General features: G+C 43.5%; 29 non-coding genes across 29 annotated transcripts; 27 read left to right on the top strand and 2 right to left on the bottom strand.

The window, feature by feature from the left end:
* The first annotated feature begins 472 nt into the window (after nt 1-472).
* Nucleotides 473-771, top strand: LOC146652087 (signal recognition particle RNA). The gene has a single exon (XR_014907751.1).
* A 322-nt stretch (nt 772-1,093) lies between these two features.
* LOC146652086 (signal recognition particle RNA) lies at nt 1,094-1,392 on the top strand. Its single transcript, XR_014907769.1, has one exon.
* A 577-nt stretch (nt 1,393-1,969) lies between these two features.
* trnaq-cug (transfer RNA glutamine (anticodon CUG)) lies at nt 1,970-2,041 on the top strand. The gene has a single exon. It is a non-coding gene; the product is annotated as a tRNA-Gln (tRNA).
* Nucleotides 2,042-2,468: 427 nt separating this feature from the next.
* trnal-cag (transfer RNA leucine (anticodon CAG)) lies at nt 2,469-2,551 on the top strand. Its single transcript has one exon. It is a non-coding gene; the product is annotated as a tRNA-Leu (tRNA).
* Nucleotides 2,552-3,267: 716 nt separating this feature from the next.
* Nucleotides 3,268-3,566, top strand: LOC146652083 (signal recognition particle RNA). Its single transcript, XR_014907750.1, has one exon.
* Nucleotides 3,567-3,888: 322 nt separating this feature from the next.
* Nucleotides 3,889-4,187, top strand: LOC146652082 (signal recognition particle RNA). Its single transcript, XR_014907771.1, has one exon.
* Nucleotides 4,188-4,764: 577 nt separating this feature from the next.
* trnaq-cug (transfer RNA glutamine (anticodon CUG)) lies at nt 4,765-4,836 on the top strand. Its single transcript has one exon. It is a non-coding gene; the product is annotated as a tRNA-Gln (tRNA).
* A 427-nt stretch (nt 4,837-5,263) lies between these two features.
* trnal-cag (transfer RNA leucine (anticodon CAG)) lies at nt 5,264-5,346 on the top strand. Its single transcript has one exon. It is a non-coding gene; the product is annotated as a tRNA-Leu (tRNA).
* Nucleotides 5,347-6,064: 718 nt separating this feature from the next.
* On the top strand, nt 6,065-6,363 carry LOC146652079 (signal recognition particle RNA). Its single transcript, XR_014907757.1, has one exon.
* A 318-nt stretch (nt 6,364-6,681) lies between these two features.
* LOC146652078 (signal recognition particle RNA) lies at nt 6,682-6,980 on the top strand. The gene has a single exon (XR_014907766.1).
* Nucleotides 6,981-7,557: 577 nt separating this feature from the next.
* trnaq-cug (transfer RNA glutamine (anticodon CUG)) lies at nt 7,558-7,629 on the top strand. Its single transcript has one exon. It is a non-coding gene; the product is annotated as a tRNA-Gln (tRNA).
* A 427-nt stretch (nt 7,630-8,056) lies between these two features.
* On the top strand, nt 8,057-8,139 carry trnal-cag (transfer RNA leucine (anticodon CAG)). Its single transcript has one exon. It is a non-coding gene; the product is annotated as a tRNA-Leu (tRNA).
* A 718-nt stretch (nt 8,140-8,857) lies between these two features.
* On the top strand, nt 8,858-9,156 carry LOC146652075 (signal recognition particle RNA). Its single transcript, XR_014907749.1, has one exon.
* A 322-nt stretch (nt 9,157-9,478) lies between these two features.
* Nucleotides 9,479-9,771, top strand: LOC146652074 (signal recognition particle RNA). The gene has a single exon (XR_014907778.1).
* Nucleotides 9,772-10,446: 675 nt separating this feature from the next.
* On the top strand, nt 10,447-10,518 carry trnaq-cug (transfer RNA glutamine (anticodon CUG)). The gene has a single exon. It is a non-coding gene; the product is annotated as a tRNA-Gln (tRNA).
* A 427-nt stretch (nt 10,519-10,945) lies between these two features.
* On the top strand, nt 10,946-11,028 carry trnal-cag (transfer RNA leucine (anticodon CAG)). The gene has a single exon. It is a non-coding gene; the product is annotated as a tRNA-Leu (tRNA).
* Nucleotides 11,029-11,729: 701 nt separating this feature from the next.
* On the top strand, nt 11,730-12,028 carry LOC146652071 (signal recognition particle RNA). Its single transcript, XR_014907765.1, has one exon.
* A 318-nt stretch (nt 12,029-12,346) lies between these two features.
* On the top strand, nt 12,347-12,649 carry LOC146652070 (signal recognition particle RNA). The gene has a single exon (XR_014907776.1).
* A 608-nt stretch (nt 12,650-13,257) lies between these two features.
* Nucleotides 13,258-13,329, top strand: trnaq-cug (transfer RNA glutamine (anticodon CUG)). Its single transcript has one exon. It is a non-coding gene; the product is annotated as a tRNA-Gln (tRNA).
* Nucleotides 13,330-13,756: 427 nt separating this feature from the next.
* trnal-cag (transfer RNA leucine (anticodon CAG)) lies at nt 13,757-13,839 on the top strand. The gene has a single exon. It is a non-coding gene; the product is annotated as a tRNA-Leu (tRNA).
* Nucleotides 13,840-14,556: 717 nt separating this feature from the next.
* On the top strand, nt 14,557-14,855 carry LOC146652067 (signal recognition particle RNA). Its single transcript, XR_014907762.1, has one exon.
* Nucleotides 14,856-15,173: 318 nt separating this feature from the next.
* On the top strand, nt 15,174-15,476 carry LOC146652066 (signal recognition particle RNA). Its single transcript, XR_014907774.1, has one exon.
* Nucleotides 15,477-16,188: 712 nt separating this feature from the next.
* Nucleotides 16,189-16,260, top strand: trnaq-cug (transfer RNA glutamine (anticodon CUG)). The gene has a single exon. It is a non-coding gene; the product is annotated as a tRNA-Gln (tRNA).
* Nucleotides 16,261-16,686: 426 nt separating this feature from the next.
* Nucleotides 16,687-16,769, top strand: trnal-cag (transfer RNA leucine (anticodon CAG)). The gene has a single exon. It is a non-coding gene; the product is annotated as a tRNA-Leu (tRNA).
* Nucleotides 16,770-17,470: 701 nt separating this feature from the next.
* Nucleotides 17,471-17,769, top strand: LOC146652063 (signal recognition particle RNA). Its single transcript, XR_014907756.1, has one exon.
* Nucleotides 17,770-19,348: 1,579 nt separating this feature from the next.
* On the bottom strand, nt 19,349-19,647 carry LOC146652062 (signal recognition particle RNA). Its single transcript, XR_014907755.1, has one exon.
* A 488-nt stretch (nt 19,648-20,135) lies between these two features.
* trnaq-uug (transfer RNA glutamine (anticodon UUG)) lies at nt 20,136-20,207 on the top strand. Its single transcript has one exon. It is a non-coding gene; the product is annotated as a tRNA-Gln (tRNA).
* A 435-nt stretch (nt 20,208-20,642) lies between these two features.
* trnaq-cug (transfer RNA glutamine (anticodon CUG)) lies at nt 20,643-20,714 on the bottom strand. Its single transcript has one exon. It is a non-coding gene; the product is annotated as a tRNA-Gln (tRNA).
* A 941-nt stretch (nt 20,715-21,655) lies between these two features.
* Nucleotides 21,656-21,738, top strand: trnal-cag (transfer RNA leucine (anticodon CAG)). The gene has a single exon. It is a non-coding gene; the product is annotated as a tRNA-Leu (tRNA).
* The last annotated feature ends 160 nt before the right edge of the window (nt 21,739-21,898 follow it).

Here is a 21,898-nt window from a genome sequence, read left to right as displayed (position 1 = left end):
GCTAAAAACCTGATTTTGTGAAGTCAAAACTTTCAGCAAGTTGAAACAATCTTTCTTATTGACTCCAATTAGCCTAAAATAAGGACTGGTCCCATCCCATGTCATGGCATGAAAATATGACAGGCTGTCATCAATTCAATCAGATACTTGTGAAAATTGTAAACACTGAGTAAAAATCCTTCAACATTTTTATTGTATTTCTGACAGTGTACACACAAAATAATAATATACAAACACACACGTACACATACGCTGTCCTTCGGCTTATTAAAAAGGCTGTCATGTTTTTGCTTGGTCAAAAAAAAAAAAACCCAACAAAAAACAACAACCTGTTATTACTGTGCTGACTTCCTCATTTTGAAATGATTAGGTTTTTTACTTTTACAGCATTTCATCTTGGCTGATGATGGCCACTAACCTGATGAGCTCACATGAATGAAAGTAAAACTTCCTGTGAACGTAGCTGCTTCTCGCCGGGTGCGGTGGCGCGTGCCTGTCATCCAAGTTACTGGGAGGCTGAGGTTGGAGGATCGTTTGAGCACAGGAGCTCTGAGCTGCAGCAGGCTGTGTCGATCGGGTGTCCGCGCTAAGTTCGGCATCGATATGGTGATCCTGGGGGAGCCCGGGACCACCAGGTCGCCTAAGGAGGGGTGCACCGGCCCAGGTCGGAGACGGAGCAGGTCAAAGCCCCCGTGCTGCTCAGTAGTGGGATGGTGCCTGTGAATAGATGCTGTAGCGCAGCCTGAGCAATACAGCGAGACCCAATCTTTATACACACCATTATACCTGTCTCTACCTCACACAGCAGCCTCGTCAGCCCTTATTTATATTTTTAATTGACGTCAAAAACACTCACAAACCTGCTGCTCTGCTTGTCCTGCACCACCTCCACCTGCAACTAAATCCTCCACCCTAAACACTCCTGCCGCCCAGCAGGTGAAGACAAACTAAATCAATCAATCAATCAATCAATCTCTCTATCTCTCTATCTAATAACTTATTGCATTACAACTTGGCTAATGATGGGCAGGAAGTTTATGTGATGATGTCACCTCAGACATAGTTAAAATCCTTGTTAACGTAGCTGCTTCTCGCCGGGTGCGGTGGCGCGTGCCTGTAATCCAAGCTACCGGAAGGCTGAGGTTGGAGGATCGTTTAAGGTCAGGAGCTCTGAGCTGCAGCAGCCTGTGTCGATCGGGTATCCACACTAAGTTCGGCATTGATATGGTGATCCTCGGGGAGCCCGGGACCACCAGGTCGCCTAAGGAGGGGTGCACCGGCCCAGGTCGGAGACGGAGCAGGTCAAAGCCCCCGTGTCGCTCAGTAGTGGGATGGTGCCTGTGAATAGATGCTGTAGTGCAGACTGAGCAATGCAGCGAGACCCAATCTTTATATACACCCTTATACCTGTCTCTACCTCACACAGCAACCTCATCAGTCCTTCTTTGTCTTTTTAATTGACGTTAAACACACTCACAAACCTGCTGCTCTGCTTGTCCTACACCACCTCCACCTGCAGGACAGCTGCAAATACATCCTCCATCCTAAACACTTCTGATGCCCAGCAGGTGGAGACAAACTCAAACTAGGAAATTCATTCAGGTAACCTTTGGGTTTAATATTTGCATCTTATGATCACAGCTTTGACTGTCATGTAAAAAGGGTTTTTTTTGTTTTAGAAGTGAACTGTGCACAACTTCAGTACAGGCATGAGTCAGGATTTCAGGGTAAAGTAAATGTTTTCTTTACATCATTTCTTTGAGTGTATGGTGAAAGATTGCCAGGGAAGGGACTGTGTTGCATTTTACTGGGATAATTTCTCTATTTTTTTAAATAGATTTTTCATCTTATAATCAACAGTATATAAAACTATATATATATATACATATATATATACATATATATTACATATTGGCTGAATACTTTTTGGCAGGTTGCCATGATCAGGCAGTTCACACACTCTCACAGGGGTTCCATGGTGTAATGGTTAGCACTCTGGACTCTGAATCCAGCGATCCGAGTTCAAATCTCGGTGGGACCTGAGTTTTTTTTTATCCGCTGATTGGGATGTGAAACATTTGAGCGTCTTCTCTGGGACACCAAAACTGTGCTATAATTGTGTTTTCAGTGAGAGGTGTATAAAATCAAGCAGCAAACCTTGACCTCTCCCTTTACAAACACTTGTCAATCACTATGTGGTATTAAAGAGCTGTCTGAAATTCAGTTGTACACCACACAAAGTTACAGAGTGGGGTGTCTGAGTGCTGAGGTGCGCTTGTGCGTAAAAGTCACAAACACTCCCCTGACTCACTAACTGCACAGCTGACTTCAAAGTCAGCACAGAAAGTGGGCGCCACGAGTATGTGTTTCCATGGCTGAACAGCTGCTATATGTGTTATGTGGAGTATAACGTTTGTGTCGTCCCAACTATCTAAAGTTGTAACCTCCACGAAAGTCCCATGTAGTACGTCAGGATGGCCGAGCGGTCTAAGGCGCTGCGTTCAGGTCGCAGTCTCCTCTGGAGGCGTGGGTTCGAATCCCACTTCTGACATTCAAGCTTTGCTCTTCTTCATATTGTCACAACATACACTTGAAATTTGGTTGAACCACGAGGTTTCTCACAACTTGCTTATCACAGTTGTGCACCGTTCATCCCTGAACTGTAGTGGATTTTATAATGATGTACACTGTAAAAACATTCTACATAATTCTAATAAAATTCACTACAGGAAGCTGATTACTGGTGCACAACTAAATGTGTGCATCTTTGAATGTGCTCACATTGACACTGATGTGCTAAAAACCTGATTTTGTGAAGTCAAAACTTTCAGCAAGTTGAAACAATCTTTCTTATTGACTCCAATTAGCCTAAAATAAGGACTGGTCCCATCCCATGTCATGGCATGAAAATATGACAGGCTGTCATCAATTCAATCAGATACTTGTGAAAATTGTAAACACTGAGTAAAAATCCTTCAACATTTTTATTGTATTTCTGACAGTGTACACACAAAACAATAATATACAAACACACACGTACACATACGCTGTCCTTCGGCTTATTAAAAAGGCTGTCATGTTTTTGCTTGGTCAAAAAAAAAAAAACCCAACAAAAAACAACAACCTGTTATTACTGTGCTGACTTCCTCATTTTGAAATGATTAGGTTTTTTACTTTTACAGCATTTCATCTTGGCTGATGATGGCCACTAACCTGATGAGCTCACATGAATGAAAGTAAAACTTCCTGTGAACGTAGCTGCTTCTCGCCGGGTGCGGTGGCGCGTGCCTGTCATCCAAGTTACTGGGAGGCTGAGGTTGGAGGATCGTTTGAGCACAGGAGCTCTGAGCTGCAGCAGGCTGTGTCGATCGGGTGTCCGCGCTAAGTTCGGCATCGATATGGTGATCCTGGGGGAGCCCGGGACCACCAGGTCGCCTAAGGAGGGGTGCACCGGCCCAGGTCGGAGACGGAGCAGGTCAAAGCCCCCGTGCTGCTCAGTAGTGGGATGGTGCCTGTGAATAGATGCTGTAGCGCAGCCTGAGCAATACAGCGAGACCCAATCTTTATACACACCATTATACCTGTCTCTACCTCACACAGCAGCCTCGTCAGCCCTTATTTATATTTTTAATTGACGTCAAAAACACTCACAAACCTGCTGCTCTGCTTGTCCTGCACCACCTCCACCTGCAACTAAATCCTCCACCCTAAACACTCCTGCCGCCCAGCAGGTGAAGACAAACTAAATCAATCAATCAATCAATCAATCTCTCTATCTCTCTATCTAATAACTTATTGCATTACAACTTGGCTAATGATGGGCAGGAAGTTTATGTGATGATGTCACCTCAGACATAGTTAAAATCCTTGTTAACGTAGCTGCTTCTCGCCGGGTGCGGTGGCGCGTGCCTGTAATCCAAGCTACCGGAAGGCTGAGGTTGGAGGATCGTTTAAGGTCAGGAGCTCTGAGCTGCAGCAGGCTGTGTCGATCGGGTATCCACACTAAGTTCGGCATTGATATGGTGATCCTCGGGGAGCCCGGGACCACCAGGTCGCCTAAGGAGGGGTGCACCGGCCCAGGTCGGAGACGGAGCAGGTCAAAGCCCCCGTGTCGCTCAGTAGTGGGATGGTGCCTGTGAATAGATGCTGTAGTGCAGACTGAGCAATGCAGCGAGACCCAATCTTTATATACACCCTTATACCTGTCTCTACCTCACACAGCAACCTCATCAGTCCTTCTTTGTCTTTTTAATTGACGTTAAACACACTCACAAACCTGCTGCTCTGCTTGTCCTACACCACCTCCACCTGCAGGACAGCTGCAAATACATCCTCCATCCTAAACACTTCTGATGCCCAGCAGGTGGAGACAAACTCAAACTAGGAAATTCATTCAGGTAACCTTTGGGTTTAATATTTGCATCTTATGATCACAGCTTTGACTGTCATGTAAAAAGGGTTTTTTTTGTTTTAGAAGTGAACTGTGCACAACTTCAGTACAGGCATGAGTCAGGATTTCAGGGTAAAGTAAATGTTTTCTTTACATCATTTCTTTGAGTGTATGGTGAAAGATTGCCAGGGAAGGGACTGTGTTGCATTTTACTGGGATAATTTCTCTATTTTTTTAAATAGATTTTTCATCTTATAATCAACAGTATATAAAACTATATATATATATACATATATATATACATATATATTACATATTGGCTGAATACTTTTTGGCAGGTTGCCATGATCAGGCAGTTCACACACTCTCACAGGGGTTCCATGGTGTAATGGTTAGCACTCTGGACTCTGAATCCAGCGATCCGAGTTCAAATCTCGGTGGGACCTGAGTTTTTTTTTATCCGCTGATTGGGATGTGAAACATTTGAGCGTCTTCTCTGGGACACCAAAACTGTGCTATAATTGTGTTTTCAGTGAGAGGTGTATAAAATCAAGCAGCAAACCTTGACCTCTCCCTTTACAAACACTTGTCAATCACTATGTGGTATTAAAGAGCTGTCTGAAATTCAGTTGTACACCACACAAAGTTACAGAGTGGGGTGTCTGAGTGCTGAGGTGCGCTTGTGCGTAAAAGTCACAAACACTCCCCTGACTCACTAACTGCACAGCTGACTTCAAAGTCAGCACAGAAAGTGGGCGCCACGAGTATGTGTTTCCATGGCTGAACAGCTGCTATATGTGTTATGTGGAGTATAACGTTTGTGTCGTCCCAACTATCTAAAGTTGTAACCTCCACGAAAGTCCCATGTAGTACGTCAGGATGGCCGAGCAGTCTAAGGCGCTGCGTTCAGGTCGCAGTCTCCTCTGGAGGCGTGGGTTCGAATCCCACTTCTGACATTCAAGCTTTGCTCTTCTTCATATTGTCACAACATACACTTGAAATTTGGTTGAACCACGAGGTTTCTCACAACTTGCTTATCACAGTTGTGCACCGTTCATCCCTGAACTGTAGTGGATTTTATAATGATGTACACTGTAAAAACATTCTACATAATTCTAATAAAATTCACTACAGGAAGCTGATTACTGGTGCACAACTAAATGTGTGCATCTTTGAATGTGCTCACATTGACACTGATGTGCTAAAAACCTGATTTTGTGAAGTCAAAACTTTCAGCAAGTTGAAACAATCTTTCTTATTGACTCCAATTAGCCTAAAATAAGGACTGGTCCCATCCCATGTCATGGCATGAAAATATGACAGGCTGTCATCAATTCAATCAGATACTTGCGAAAATTGTAAAGACTGAGTAAAAATCCTTCAACATTTTTATTGTATTTCTGACAGTGTACACACAAAACAATAATATACAAACACACACGTACACATACGCTGTCCTTCGGCTTATTAAAAAGGCTATGTCATGTTTTTGCTTGGTCAAAAAAAAAAAAACCCAACAAAAAACAACAACCTGTTATTACTGTGCTGACTTCCTCATTTTGAAATGATTAGGTTTTTTACTTTTACAGCATTTCATCTTGGCTGATGATGGCCACTAACCTGATGAGCTCACATGAATGAAAGTAAAACTTCCTGTGAACGTAGCTGCTTCTCGCCGGGTGCGGTGGCGCGTGCCTGTCATCCAAGTTACTGGGAGGCTGAGGTTGGAGGATCGTTTGAGCACAGGAGCTCTGAGCTGCAGCAGGCTGTGTCGATCGGGTGTCCGCGCTAAGTTCGGCATCGATATGGTGATCCTGGGGGAGCCCGGGACCACCAGGTCGTCTAAAGAGGGGTGCACCGGCCCAGGTCGGAGACGGAGCAGGTCAAAGCCCCCGTGCTGCTCAGTAGTGGGATGGCGCCTGTGAATAGATGCTGTAGCGCAGCCTGAGCAATACAGCGAGACCCAATCTTTATACACACCATTATACCTGTCTCTACCTCACACAGCAGCCTCGTCAGCCCTTATTTATATTTTTAATTGACGTCAAAAACACTCACAAACCTGCTGCTCTGCTTGTCCTGCACCACCTCCACCTGCAACTAAATCCTCCACCCTAAACACTCCTGCCGCCCAGCAGGTGAAGACAAACTAAATCAATCAATCAATCAATCTCTCTATCTCTCTATCTAATAACTTATTGCATTACAACTTGGCTAATGATGGGCAGGAAGTTTATGTGATGATGTCACCTCAGACATAGTTAAAATCCTTGTTAACGTAGCTGCTTCTCGCCGGGTGCGGTGGCGCGTGCCTGTAATCCAAGCTACCGGAAGGCTGAGGTTGGAGGATCGTTTAAGGTCAGGAGCTCTGAGCTGCAGCAGGCTGTGTCGATCGGGTATCCACACTAAGTTCGGCATTGATATGGTGATCCTCGGGGAGCCCGGGACCACCAGGTCGCCTAAGGAGGGGTGCACCGGCCCAGGTCGGAGACGGAGCAGGTCAAAGCCCCCGTGTCGCTCAGTAGTGGGATGGTGCCTGTGAATAGATGCTGTAGCGCAGACTGAGCAATGCAGCGAGACCCAATCTTTATATACACCCTTATACCTGTCTCTACCTCACACAGCAACCTCATCAGTCCTTCTTTGTCTTTTTAATTGACGTTAAACACACTCACAAACCTGCTGCTCTGCTTGTCCTACACCACCTCCACCTGCAGGACAGCTGCAAATACATCCTCCATCCTAAACACTTCTGATGCCCAGCAGGTGGAGACAAACTCAAACTAGGAAATTCATTCAGGTAACCTTTGGGTTTAATATTTGCATCTTATGATCACAGCTTTGACTGTCATGTAAAAAGGGTTTTTTTTGTTTTAGAAGTGAACTGTGCACAACTTCAGTACAGGCATGAGTCAGGATTTCAGGGTAAAGTAAATGTTTTCTTTACATCATTTCTTTGAGTGTATGGTGAAAGATTGCCAGGGAAGGGACTGTGTTGCATTTTACTGGGATAATTTCTCTATTTTTTTAAATAGATTTTTCATCTTATAATCAACAGTATATAAAACTATATATATATATACATATATATATACATATATATTACATATTGGCTGAATACTTTTTGGCAGGTTGCCATGATCAGGCAGTTCACACACTCTCACAGGGGTTCCATGGTGTAATGGTTAGCACTCTGGACTCTGAATCCAGCGATCTGAGTTCAAATCTCGGTGGGACCTGAGTTTTTTTTTATCCGCTGATTGGGATGTGAAACATTTGAGCGTCTTCTCTGGGACACCAAAACTGTGCTATAATTGTGTTTTCAGTGAGAGGTGTATAAAATCAAGCAGCAAACCTTGACCTCTCCCTTTACAAACACTTGTCAATCACTATGTGGTATTAAAGAGCTGTCTGAAATTCAGTTGTACACCACACAAAGTTACAGAGTGGGGTGTCTGAGTGCTGAGGTGCGCTTGTGCGTAAAAGTCACAAACACTCCCCTGACTCACTAACTGCACAGCTGACTTCAAAGTCAGCACAGAAAGTGGGCGCCACGAGTATGTGTTTCCATGGCTGAACAGCTGCTATATGTGTTATGTGGAGTATAACGTTTGTGTCGTCCCAACTATCTAAAGTTGTAACCTCCACGAAAGTCCCATGTAGTACGTCAGGATGGCCGAGCGGTCTAAGGCGCTGCGTTCAGGTCGCAGTCTCCTCTGGAGGCGTGGGTTCGAATCCCACTTCTGACATTCAAGCTTTGCTCTTCTTCATATTGTCACAACATACACTTGAAATTTGGTTGAACCACGAGGTTTCTCACAACTTGCTTATCACAGTTGTGCACCGTTCATCCCTGAACTGTAGTGGATTTTATAATGATGTACACTGTAAAAACATTCTACATAATTCTAATAAAATTCACTACAGGAAGCTGATTACTGGTGCACAACTAAATGTGTGCATCTTTGAATGTGCTCACATTGACACTGATGTGCTAAAAACCTGATTTTGTGAAGTCAAAACTTTCAGCAAGTTGAAACAATCTTTCTTATTGACTCCAATTAGCCTAAAATAAGGACTGGTCCCATCCCATGTCATGGCATGAAAATATGACAGGCTGTCATCAATTCAATCAGATACTTGCGAAAATTGTAAACACTGAGTAAAAATCCTTCAACATTTTTATTGTATTTCTGACAGTGTACACACAAAACAATAATATACAAACACACACGTACACATACGCTGTCCTTCGGCTTATTAAAAAGGCTATGTCATGTTTTTGCTTGGTCAAAAAAAAAAAAACCCAACAAAAAACAACAACCTGTTATTACTGTGCTGACTTCCTCATTTTGAAATGATTAGGTTTTTTACTTTTACAGCATTTCATCTTGGCTGATGATGGCCACTAACCTGATGAGCTCACATGAATGAAAGTAAAACTTCCTGTGAACGTAGCTGCTTCTCGCCGGGTGCGGTGGCGCGTGCCTGTCATCCAAGTTACTGGGAGGCTGAGGTTGGAGGATCGTTTGAGCACAGGAGCTCTGAGCTGCAGCAGGCTGTGTCGATCGGGTGTCCGCGCTAAGTTCGGCATCGATATGGTGATCCTGGGGGAGCCCGGGACCACCAGGTCGTCTAAGGAGGGGTGCACCGGCCCAGGTCGGAGACGGAGCAGGTCAAAGCCCCCGTGCTGCTCAGTAGTGGGATGGCGCCTGTGAATAGATGCTGTAGCGCAGCCTGAGCAATACAGCGAGACCCAATCTTTATACACACCATTATACCTGTCTCTACCTCACACAGCAGCCTCGTCAGCCCTTATTTATATTTTTAATTGACGTCAAAAACACTCACAAACCTGCTGCTCTGCTTGTCCTGCACCACCTCCACCTGCAACTAAATCCTCCACCCTAAACACTCCTGCCGCCCAGCAGGTGAAGACAAACTAAATCAATCAATCAATCAATCAATCTCTCTATCTCTCTATCTAATAACTTATTGCATTACAACTTGGCTAATGATGGGCAGGAAGTTTATGTGGTGATGTCACCTCAGACATAGTTAAAATCCTTGTTAACGTAGCTGCTTCTCGCCGGGTGCGGTGGCGCGTACCTGTAATCCAAGCTACCGGAAGGCTGAGGTTGGAGGATCGTTTAAGGTCAGGAGCTCTGAGCTGCAGCAGGCTGTGTCGATCGGGTATCCACACTAAGTTCGGCATTGATATGGTGATCCTCGGGGAGCCCGGGACCACCAGGTCGCCTAAGGAGGGGTGCCCAGGTCGGAGACGGAGCAGGTCAAAGCCCCCGTGCTGCTCAGTAGTGGGATGGTGCCTGTGAATAGATGCTGTAGCGCAGACTGAGCAATACAGCGAGACCCAATCTTTATATACACCCTTATACCTGTCTCTACCTCACACAGCAACCTCATCAGTCCTTCTTTGTCTTTTTAATTGACGTTAAACACACTCACAAACCTGCTGCTCTGCTTGTCCTACACCACCTCCACCTGCAGGACAGCTGCAAATACATCCTCCATCCTAAACACTTCTGATGCCCAGCAGGTGGAGACAAACTCAAACTAGGAAATTCATTCAGGTAACCTTTGGGTTTAATATTTGCATCTTATGATCACAGCTTTGACTGTCATGTAAAAAGGGTTTTTTTTGTTTTAGAAGTGAACTGTGCACAACTTCAGTACAGGCATGAGTCAGGATTTCAGGGTAAAGTAAATGTTTTCTTTACATCATTTCTTTGAGTGTATGGTGAAAGATTGCCAGGGAAGGGACTGTGTTGCATTTTACTGGGATAATTTCTCTATTTTTTTAAATAGATTTTTCATCTTATAATCAACAGTATATAAAACTATATATATATATATATATATATATATATATATATATATATATATATATATATATATATATATATATATATATATATATATATATATATATACATATATATATATATACATATATATATATATACATATATATTACATATTGGCTGAATACTTTTTGGCAGGTTGCCATGATCAGGCAGTTCACACACTCTCACAGGGGTTCCATGGTGTAATGGTTAGCACTCTGGACTCTGAATCCAGCGATCTGAGTTCAAATCTCGGTGGGACCTGAGTTTTTTTTTATCCGCTGATTGGGATGTGAAACATTTGAGCGTCTTCTCTGGGACACCAAAACTGTGCTATAATTGTGTTTTCAGTGAGAGGTGTATAAAATCAAGCAGCAAACCTTGACCTCTCCCTTTACAAACACTTGTCAATCACTATGTGGTATTAAAGAGCTGTCTGAAATTCAGTTGTACACCACACAAAGTTACAGAGTGGGGTGTCTGAGTGCTGAGGTGCGCTTGTGCGTAAAAGTCACAAACACTCCCCTGACTCACTAACTGCACAGCTGACTTCAAAGTCAGCACAGAAAGTGGGCGCCACGAGTATGTGTTTCCATGGCTGAACAGCTGCTATATGTGTTATGTGGAGTATAACGTTTGTGTCGTCCCAACTATCTAAAGTTGTAACCTCCACGAAAGTCCCATGTAGTACGTCAGGATGGCCGAGCGGTCTAAGGCGCTGCGTTCAGGTCGCAGTCTCCTCTGGAGGCGTGGGTTCGAATCCCACTTCTGACATTCAAGCTTTGCTCTTCTTCATATTGTCACAACATACACTTGAAATTTGGTTGAACCACGAGGTTTCTCACAACTTGCTTATCACAGTTGTGCACCGTTCATCCCTGAACTGTAGTGGATTTTATAATGATGTACACTGTAAAAACATTCTACATAATTCTAATAAAATTCACTACAGGAAGCTGATTACTGGTGCATCTTTGAATGTGCTCACATTGACACTGATGTGCTAAAAACCTGATTTTGTGAAGTCAAAACTTTCAGCAAGTTGAAACAATCTTTCTTATTGACTCCAATTAGCCTAAAATAAGGACTGGTCCCATCCCATGTCATGGCATGAAAATATGACAGGCTGTCATCAATTCAATCAGATACTTGCGAAAATTGTAAACACTGAGTAAAAATCCTTCAACATTTTTATTGTATTTCTGACAGTGTACACACAAAACAATAATATACAAACACACACGTACACATACGCTGTCCTTCGGCTTATTAAAAAGGCTATGTCATGTTTTTGCTTGGTCAAAAAAAAAAAACCCAACAAAAAACAACAACCTGTTATTACTGTGCTGACTTCCTCATTTTGAAATGATTAGGTTTTTTACTTTTACAGCATTTCATCTTGGCTGATGATGGCCACTAACCTGATGAGCTCACATGAATGAAAGTAAAACTTCCTGTGAACGTAGCTGCTTCTCGCCGGGTGCGGTGGCGCGTGCCTGTCATCCAAGTTACTGGGAGGCTGAGGTTGGAGGATCGTTTGAGCACAGGAGCTCTGAGCTGCAGCAGGCTGTGTCGATCGGGTGTCCGCGCTAAGTTCGGCATCGATATGGTGATCCTGTGGGACCCCGGGACCACCAGGTCGTCTAAAGAGGGGTGCACCGGCCCAGGTCGGAGACGGAGCAGGTCAAAGCCCCCGTGCTGCTCAGTAGTGGGATGGCGCCTGTGAATAGATGCTGTAGCGCAGCCTGAGCAATACAGCAAGACCCAATCTTTATACACACCATTATACCTGTCTCTACCTCACACAGCAGCCTCGTCAGCCCTTATTTATATTTTTAATTGACGTCAAAAACACTCACAAACCTGCTGCTCTGCTTGTCCTGCACCACCTCCACCTGCAACTAAATCCTCCACCCTAAACACTCCTGCCGCCCAGCAGGTGGAGACAAACTAAATCAATCAATCAATCAATCTCTCTATCTCTCTATCTAATAACTTATTGCATTACAACTTGGCTAATGATGGGCAGGAAGTTTATGTGATGATGTCACCTCAGACATAGTTAAAATCCTTGTTAACGTAGCTGCTTCTCGCCGGGTGCGGTGGCGCGTGCCTGTAATCCAAGCTACCGGAAGGCTGAGGTTGGAGGATCGTTTAAGGTCAGGAGCTCTGAGCTGCAGCAGGCTGTGTCGATCGGGTATCCACACTAAGTTCGGCATTGATATGGTGATCCTCGGGGAGCCCGGGACCACCAGGTCGCCTAAGGAGGGGTGCACCGGCCCAGGTCGGAGACGGAGCAGGTCAAAGCCCCCGTGTCGCTCAGTAGTGGGATGGTGCCTGTGCATGAATAGATGCTGTAGCGCAGACTGAGCAATACAGCGAGACCCAATCTTTATATACACCCTTATACCTGTCTCTACCTCACACAGCAACCTCATCAGTCCTTCTTTGTCTTTTTAATTGACGTTAAACACACTCACAAACCTGCTGCTCTGCTTGTCCTACACCACCTCCACCTGCAGGACAGCTGCAAATACATCCTCCATCCTAAACACTTCTGATGCCCAGCAGGTGGAGACAAACTCAAACTAGGAAATTCATTCAGGTAACCTTTGGGTTTAATATTTGCATCTTATGATCACAGCTTTGACTGTCATGTAAAAAGGGTTTTTTTTGTTTTAGAAGTGAACTGTGCACAACTTCAGTACAGGCATGAGTCAGGATTTCAGGGTAAAGTAAATGTTTTCTTTACATCATTTCTTTGAGTGTATGGTGAAAGATTGCCAGGGAAGGGACTGTGTTGCATTTTACTGGGATAATTTCTCTATTTTTTTAAAATAGATTTTTCATCTTATAATCAACAGTATATAAAACGATATATATATATATATATATATATATATATATATATACATACATATATATATATACATATATATTACATATTGGCTGAATACTTTTTGGCAGGTTGCCATGATCAGGCAGTTCACACACTCTCACAGGGGTTCCATGGTGTAATGGTTAGCACTCTGGACTCTGAATCCAGCGATCCGAGTTCAAATCTCGGTGGGACCTGAGTTTTTTTTAATCCGCTGATTGGGATGTGAAACATTTGAGCGTCTTCTCTGGGACACCAAAACTGTGCTATAATTGTGTTTTCAGTGAGAGGTGTATAAAATCAAGCAGCAAACCTTGACCTCTCCCTTTACAAACACTTGTCAATCACTATGTGGTATTAAAGAGCTGTCTGAAATTCAGTTGTACACCACACAAAGTTACAGAGTGGGGTGTCTGAGTGCTGAGGTGCGCTTGTGCGTAAAAGTCACAAACACTCCCCTGACTCACTAACTGCACAGCTGACTTCAAAGTCAGCACAGAAAGTGGGCGCCACGAGTATGTGTTTCCATGGCTGAACAGCTGCTATATGTGTTATGTGGAGTATAACGTTTGTGTCGTCCCAACTATCTAAAGTTGTAACCTCCACGAAAGTCCCATGTAGTACGTCAGGATGGCCGAGCGGTCTAAGGCGCTGCGTTCAGGTCGCAGTCTCCTCTGGAGGCGTGGGTTCGAATCCCACTTCTGACATTCAAGCTTTGCTCTTCTTCATATTGTCACAACATACACTTGAAATTTGGTTGAACCACGAGGTTTCTCACAACTTGCTTATCACAGTTGTGCACCGTTCATCCCTGAACTGTAGTGGATTTTATAATGATGTACACTGTAAAAACATTCTACATAATTCTAATAAAATTCACTACAGGAAGCTGATTACTGGTGCACAACTAAATGTGTGCATCTTTGAATGTGCTCACATTGACACTGATGTGCTAAAAACCTGATTTTGTGAAGTCAAAACTTTCAGCAAGTTGAAACAATCTTTCTTATTGACTCCAATTAGCCTAAAATAAGGACTGGTCCCATCCCATGTCATGGCATGAAAATATGACAGGCTGTCATCAATTCAATCAGATACTTGCGAAAATTGTAAACACTGAGTAAAAATCCTTCAACAGTTTTATTGTATTTCTGACAGTGTACACACAAAACAATAATATACAAACACACACGTACACATACGCTGTCCTTCGGCTTATTAAAAAGGCTATGTCATGTTTTTGCTTGGTCAAAAAAAAAAAACCCAACAAAAAACAACAACCTGTTATTACTGTGCTGACTTCCTCATTTTGAAATGATTAGGTTTTTTACTTTTACAGCATTTCATCTTGGCTGATGATGGCCACTAACCTGATGAGCTCACATGAATGAAAGTAAAACTTCCTGTGAACGTAGCTGCTTCTCGCCGGGTGCGGTGGCGCGTGCCTGTCATCCAAGTTACTGGGAGGCTGAGGTTGGAGGATCGTTTGAGCACAGGAGCTCTGAGCTGCAGCAGGCTGTGTCGATCGGGTGTCCGCGCTAAGTTCGGCATCGATATGGTGATCCTGTGGGACCCCGGGACCACCAGGTCGTCTAAAGAGGGGTGCACCGGCCCAGGTCGGAGACGGAGCAGGTCAAAGCCCCCGTGCTGCTCAGTAGTGGGATGGCGCCTGTGAATAGATGCTGTAGCGCAGCCTGAGCAATACAGCGAGACCCAATCTTTATACACACCATTATACCTGTCTCTACCTCACACAGCAGCCTCGTCAGCCCTTATTTATATTTTTAATTGACGTCAAAAACACTCACAAACCTGCTGCTCTGCTTGTCCTGCACCACCTCCACCTGCAACTAAATCCTCCACCCTAAACACTCCTGCCGCCCAGCAGGTGGAGACAAACTAAATCAATCAATCAATCAATCTCTCTATCTCTCTATCTAATAACTTATTGCATTACAACTTGGCTAATGATGGGCAGGAAGTTTATGTGATGATGTCACCTCAGACATAGTTAAAATCCTTGTTAACGTAGCTGCTTCTCGCCGGGTGCGGTGGCGCGTGCCTGTAATCCAAGCTACCGGAAGGCTGAGGTTGGAGGATCGTTTAAGGTCAGGAGCTCTGAGCTGCAGCAGGCTGTGTCGATCGGGTATCCACACTAAGTTCGGCATTGATATGGTGATCCTCGGGGAGCCCGGGACCACCAGGTCGCCTAAGGAGGGGTGCACCGGCCCAGGTCGGAGACGGAGCAGGTCAAAGCCCCCGTGTCGCTCAGTAGTGGGATGGTGCCTGTGCATGAATAGATGCTGTAGCGCAGACTGAGCAATACAGCGAGACCCAATCTTTATATACACCCTTATACCTGTCTCTACCTCACACAGCAACCTCATCAGTCCTTCTTTGTCTTTTTAATTGACGTTAAACACACTCACAAACCTGCTGCTCTGCTTGTCCTACACCACCTCCACCTGCAGGACAGCTGCAAATACATCCTCCATCCTAAACACTTCTGATGCCCAGCAGGTGGAGACAAACTCAAACTAGGAAATTCATTCAGGTAACCTTTGGGTTTAATATTTGCATCTTATGATCACAGCTTTGACTGTCATGTAAAAAGGGTTTTTTTTGTTTTAGAAGTGAACTGTGCACAACTTCAGTACAGGCATGAGTCAGGATTTCAGGGTAAAGTAAATGTTTTCTTTACATCATTTCTTTGAGTGTATGGTGAAAGATTGCCAGGGAAGGGACTGTGTTGCATTTTACTGGGATAATTTCTCTATTTTTTTAAAATAGATTTTTCATCTTATAATCAACAGTATATAAAACGATATATATATATATATATATATATATATATATATATATATATATATATATATATATATATATATATATATATATATATATATATATATATATATATATATATATATATATATATATATATATATATATATATATACATATATATACATATATATATATACATATATATTACATATTGGCTGAATACTTTTTGGCAGGTTGCCATGATCAGGCAGTTCACACACTCTCACAGGGGTTCCATGGTGTAATGGTTAGCACTCTGGACTCTGAATCCAGCGATCCGAGTTCAAATCTCGGTGGGACCTGAGTTTTTTTTATCCGCTGATTGGGATGTGAAACATTTGAGCGTCTTCTCTGGGACACCAAAACTGTGCTATAATTGTGTTTTCAGTGAGAGGTGTATAAAATCAAGCAGCAAACCTTGACCTCTCCCTTTACAAACACTTGTCAATCACTATGTGGTATTAAAGAGCTGTCTGAAATTCAGTTGTACACCACACAAAGTTACAGAGTGGGGTGTCTGAGTGCTGAGGTGCGCTTGTGCGTAAAAGTCACAAACACTCCCCTGACTCACTAACTGCACAGCTGACTTCAAAGTCAGCACAGAAAGTGGGCGCCACGAGTATGTGTTTCCATGGCTGAACAGCTGCTATATGTGTTATGTGGAGTATAACGTTTGTGTCGTCCCAACTATCTAAAGTTGTAACCTCCACGAAAGTCCCATGTAGTACGTCAGGATGGCCGAGCGGTCTAAGGCGCTGCGTTCAGGTCGCAGTCTCCTCTGGAGGCGTGGGTTCGAATCCCACTTCTGACATTCAAGCTTTGCTCTTCTTCATATTGTCACAACATACACTTGAAATTTGGTTGAACCACGAGGTTTCTCACAACTTGCTTATCACAGTTGTGCACCGTTCATCCCTGAACTGTAGTGGATTTTATAATGATGTACACTGTAAAAACATTCTACATAATTCTAATAAAATTCACTACAGGAAGCTGATTACTGGTGCATCTTTGAATGTGCTCACATTGACACTGATGTGCTAAAAACCTGATTTTGTGAAGTCAAAACTTTCAGCAAGTTGAAACAATCTTTCTTATTGACTCCAATTAGCCTAAAATAAGGACTGGTCCCATCCCATGTCATGGCATGAAAATATGACAGGCTGTCATCAATTCAATCAGATACTTGTGAAAATTGTAAACACTGAGTAAAAATCCTTCAACATTTTTATTGTATTTCTGACAGTGTACACACAAAACAATAATATACAAACACACACGTACACATACGCTGTCCTTCGGCTTATTAAAAAGGCTATGTCATGTTTTTGCTTGGTCAAAAAAAAAAAACCCAACAAAAAACAACAACCTGTTATTACTGTGCTGACTTCCTCATTTTGAAATGATTAGGTTTTTTACTTTTACAGCATTTCATCTTGGCTGATGATGGCCACTAACCTGATGAGCTCACATGAATGAAAGTAAAACTTCCTGTGAACGTAGCTGCTTCTCGCCGGGTGCGGTGGCGCGTGCCTGTCATCCAAGTTACTGGGAGGCTGAGGTTGGAGGATCGTTTGAGCACAGGAGCTCTGAGCTGCAGCAGGCTGTGTCGATCGGGTGTCCGCGCTAAGTTCGGCATCGATATGGTGATCCTGGGGGAGCCCGGGACCACCAGGTCGTCTAAAGAGGGGTGCACCGGCCCAGGTCGGAGACGGAGCAGGTCAAAGCCCCCGTGCTGCTCAGTAGTGGGATGGCGCCTGTGAATAGATGCTGTAGCGCAGCCTGAGCAATACAGCGAGACCCAATCTTTATATACACCCTTATACCTGTCTCTACCTCACACAGCAACCTCATCAGTCCTTCTTTGTCTTTTTAATTGACGTTAAACACACTCACAAACCTGCTGCTCTGCTTGTCCTACACCACCTCCACCTGCAGGACAGCTGCAAATACATCCTCCATCCTAAACACTTCTGATGCCCAGCAGGTGGAGACAAACTCAAACTAGGAAATTCATTCAGGTAACCTTTGGGTTTACAGTTTTTTCTGATTGCTTACAGTTTTTTCTGATTGCTTAAGCACATTTTTTGTAACTATTGGCTAATTTTGCAAAACTCTTCACACAAATAAGAAAACCTGTCACCCAATAATCAAAACATTGTAGTTCTCTTGCAAAAGCAAACACAGCTGGATTAACTCTTCACACCTTCGTAAAAATGGTGTTTCCGTATCAAACAGTACACACAAGCCATCATCTACTAAGCACACAATGCGCCAACTGCACACTGATGGTATGAATACAAAACACATCTGGCTTTTGCTTTCTCTGTGCACAAGGTAGGCTATGTCAGTTTGAGCTCATACTTCTGTCATAGATCCATAAGCATAGAGGGATCCAAACTTCAAGTACTGGTGTTTATTCAAACACATCAAAACAAACACAAGTGTTTATTTCCAAGTATAGGATTATTTGCAATCGCCATAATGACTATATGGGTTACTTGGTCTGCAGTGAACATGCTTCCTCTGCCCCCAGCATCTGGTCATCTAGCAATTCTGTAAAGTAACAATTTCAGTATTTTTACATCAATGGTATTGGTGTGTTTCTCATTGGCATATGGCAGTGCTACAAATCTTTGTGCGAAGTGACTGTACTAACCGATTCTCATTTCAAGATGTCCTTATGGTACTTGCTCCAGTGTAGCGGCTCGAGTTAGGCTGGACCCGTTGGCCAGCTACCCTCAGGGTCATTCCACGGTTGATTACATGGTCCACTATTGTAGCTCTGATGTCATCAGCAATTCTATTTCTTACTCTTCCTACCCTTCCTCTCCCCCCTCCTCATCTTCCTCTCCCCCCTCCTCGTCTTCCTCTTGTTCCTCCTTGTCCTTGTTGTCCTCTTCATCCTACTTCTTCACCTCCACGTCCTCTTCCTCGGCCTCCTCTACTTCTCACTCTTTCTGCTCCCTCCATTGTACTCCGCACACACAGCTTACCTGTATTATAGTGCTTAGGCTGATTGCAAAGTGAACTAATTATCTAAAAAAGTTTTCACATGTGAAAGTGTGCCAGACAGTTGGCAAATTAGTGTTAATGATAGCCATACATGTGTATGCTTTTGCTAGGAGTGTGTTGGAAATTTGGTAATTGAGTGTTGTGCAGTGAATTGTGCCTACAGTTTTGCAAAGTGTGTGTTACAAAATTGCAAACTGAGTGCAAAGCAGTTTTTGTGCTTTTAGTTTTGCAAACTCAGTGAGTGGTTTTGCTATAAGTCTGAATAGTTTTAGAGATTGTGCTACAGGAATCACAGTTAGGGTTTAAGCATTCAGAAAAAACTGTAAAAAGACCAAGACGTGCTGATGAGGTTGCTGTGTGAGGTAGAGACAGGTATAAGGATTGGGTCTCGCTGTATTGCTCAGGCTGCGCTACAGCATCTATTCACAGGTGCGATCCCACTACTGAGCGACACGGGGGCTTTGACCTGCTCCGTCTCCGACCTGGGCCGGTGCACCCCTCCTTAGGTGACCTGGTGGTCCCGGGCTCCCCCAGGATCACCATATCGATGCCGAACTTAGTGCGGACACCCGATCGACATAGCCTGCTGCAGCTCAGAGCTCCTGAGCTCAAACGATCCTCCAACCTCTGCCTCCCGGTAGCTTGGATTACAGGTATGCGCCACCGCACCCTGCAACAAGCAGCTACGTTAACAGGGCTTTTAACCATGTCTGAGGTGACATCATGACACTAACCTGCTGCCCATCATTAGGAAAGTTGTAATGATGGGCAGCAAAGATGAGGAATGAATGGTGCACAATTGTTATATGCAAGTTTTTAGAAAGCTCGTGGTTAACCCAAGAGCATTTTGTCACAATATCAAGAAGAGTAAAGCGTCAATGTCGGAAGTGGGATTCAAAACCACGCCTCCAGAGGAGACTGCAACCTGAACGCAGCACCTTAGACCGCTCGGCAATTCTGACTTTGCAGTGTCAGTTTGGTGGAGGTTACCACTGTTAGATACTTTGGAAGAAACAAACATTATCCTTCTCATAACACATATAGCAGCTGTTCAGCCATGGAAACGTAGTGCCAATAATCTACAATGTCATCCATACTGATCATTTGGCTGAATACTTTTATGCAGGTTGCCATGACCTGACAGTTCACACGATTTTGCATAGGTTCCATGGTGTAATGGTTAGCACTCTGGACTTTGAATCCAGCGATCAGAGTTCAAGTCTCGGTGGGACTGTTTTTTGAGAGGTGAAACCATACTGCATGTCAGGTAATGATAACTTGTGCAGGTTTTTGGTCGCCAAGCGGTCTAAGGCACTGCGTTCAGGTCGCAGTCTCCTCTGGAGGCGTTTGTTCGAATATAGCAGCTGTTCAGCCATGTAAACACATACTACGAAGCTCGTGGCGCCCACTTTCTGTGCTGACTTTGAGGTCGGAAGAGGTTTGGAGCTGTGCGGTTAGAGAGTCAGCAGAGTGTTTGTGACTTTTACTCTGTAACTTTGTGTGGTGTGCAACTGAATTTCAGACAGCTCTTTAGTACTACTCTTTAGTGATTGACAAGTGTTTTGTAAAGGCAGACGTCATAGTTAGCTGCTTGATTTTATACGGCGTTCACTGAAAACACAATTCATACAGAAATTCAAAGTGCCGGAGAAGACACCTCCCAAAAATCAGGTCCCACCGAGATTTGAACTCGGATCGCTGGATTCAGAGTCCAGAGTGCTAACCATTACACCATGGAACCCCTGTTGCTGCAATTATACTGTCAGGTCGTGACAACCTGTCAAAAAGTATTCAATCATACTTTTTGCCAGGTTGTAATGCCATCTGTTACTGAATGAAATTGTATATTGTATTTTAAAATAATTACATTTTTTTTAAATCCCAGCGCTGTATTTATCATGTCAATTGTATTTTATACTACTGACAGTGTGTATTTCACAACGCAAGACAGTCGTCCAGCAATCGTCCAGCTGTTTTTTTATGACTAGGGTAACCTGTAAGAGCTATTTGAACTAATAAAGAATAAAACTTCGACTTTTATATTTACTGTTTCACAAACGTAATGTCCACTATTTATACTTTAATTAATGGAAGTTTGATTAAAGCGATTTAGCAGGAGCAAAGCAAAATCAAGTAAAATCACAAAACCATAATTATTTAAACTACACTTATGGTGAGAAGAGAATGGAGAAAGGATGAGCACTACAGGACCCCAAAACGCACTTAATTCCGTGTTGATGAAAATCACCCAACAGGAAAGCAGCTGGGCATTCAGTGGAAATCAATTCACAGGTTGGGCTGTGATTCCCCATCTAGTGTCTCTGCTTGAACTTTCAACTGTGAACCTCTTACATCCAACCTTCCCGACTGCTCATCTCGCAAAAGACAAAATGATTTTACCTAATTTTTATACTTGCTCACGCTTTTTCACGCTTCCTTCACAGGACGTCACATTTCACACTTTGGCCATCCAATCAAGTCGTTGACATCTAATCATTCCTGTCCACCCACACCTGATCTTTCTATTTCGATGTGACTTACAACATTTAACACAAACTTTTAAATCAATGTATTTTCTTTGTAATTATTTTTTATTTGCTTTCGTTTATCTTAAACATACATGCGCTCAACATACAAGTCAGCAGCTGCTCGGGATTATTCAAATACTCGTGAGCTTAGTATGTCAGGATGGCCGAGCGGTCTAAGGCGCTGCGTTCAGGTCGCAGTCTCCCCTGGAGGCGTGGGTTCGAATCCCACTTCTGACAGCGAAATTTTTCCATGATCTGTCAGACCTTCAGGTTGCTGTTTGTAGTCTCCCCACCCCCCCCACACACACACAAAAAGAAAAAAAGAAATCACTTTACTACTGAAATCATGAACATCTGTGTTAATTCCAAATATACCTTAGTTGTGTGCTTGTAATCT

Source organism: Rhamphochromis longiceps, linkage group LG15 (assembly GCF_057381845.1).
Source record: "Rhamphochromis longiceps isolate RC_006_pf linkage group LG15, R_longiceps_female_GT1.1, whole genome shotgun sequence".
Lineage (NCBI taxonomy): Eukaryota > Metazoa > Chordata > Actinopteri > Cichliformes > Cichlidae > Rhamphochromis > Rhamphochromis longiceps.
This window is presented reverse-complemented; position numbering and strand designations above follow the sequence as displayed.